Here is a 643-nt window from a genome sequence, read left to right as displayed (position 1 = left end):
TAGGCCTCATTTTCACTTTTCCTCATAAATGCCCCACCAGCTGCGACATCTACAAGTGTTTTAGTATTACCGACCAGCCCGTTGTAGAAGTGGTGGACCATCATCCACTTCTCAATACCATGATGAGGACACTTCCTGATGAGATCCTTGAACCTCTCCCAAGCCTCATGGAGAGATTCATTATCTAGCTGACAGAAATTATTAATTTCTCCTTGCAGCTTAGTAGACTTTGCTGGAGGAAAGAACTTAGACAGAAACTTCGTTGCCAAATCAGTCCATGTTGCTATAGAATTCGGTGGCAAAAAGATCAACCAACTCTTGGCTCGCTCTCTCAACGAGAATGGAAAAAGTCTCAAGCGAATGGCATCATTACTAACTCCATTGACCTTGAAAGTCTGGCATAACTCCATGAAGTTTGACAAAGTGCAGATTGGGTCTTCAGATGGGAGTCCACCAAACTGGACTGAAGACTGCACCATTTGGAGTATGGCAGGCTTTATTTCGATAGTATTAGCATCAACGGCGGGTGGTCTTATACAAGACTGAACCCCTGTAAGAGTTGGAAGAATGTATTCTCTCAGACTACGGCCATTAGCTTGATCTTCAACGGCACCTCCATTATTACCGTTGTTGCCTCCATTGT

General features: G+C 44.0%; 1 non-coding gene across 1 annotated transcript; it reads left to right on the top strand.

Annotated features, from left to right (window-relative positions):
• The first annotated feature begins 114 nt into the window (after positions 1 to 114).
• LOC115715341 (small nucleolar RNA R71) lies at positions 115 to 221 on the top strand. Its single transcript, XR_004011217.1, has one exon. It is a non-coding gene; the product is annotated as a small nucleolar RNA R71 (small nucleolar RNA).
• Positions 222 to 643: the final 422 nt, after the last annotated feature.

This window comes from Cannabis sativa, chromosome 4, assembly GCF_029168945.1.
Source record: "Cannabis sativa cultivar Pink pepper isolate KNU-18-1 chromosome 4, ASM2916894v1, whole genome shotgun sequence".
NCBI lineage: Eukaryota > Viridiplantae > Streptophyta > Magnoliopsida > Rosales > Cannabaceae > Cannabis > Cannabis sativa.
Note: the sequence above shows the minus strand (reverse complement) of the source record. Positions and strands in the feature narration are given on the sequence as shown.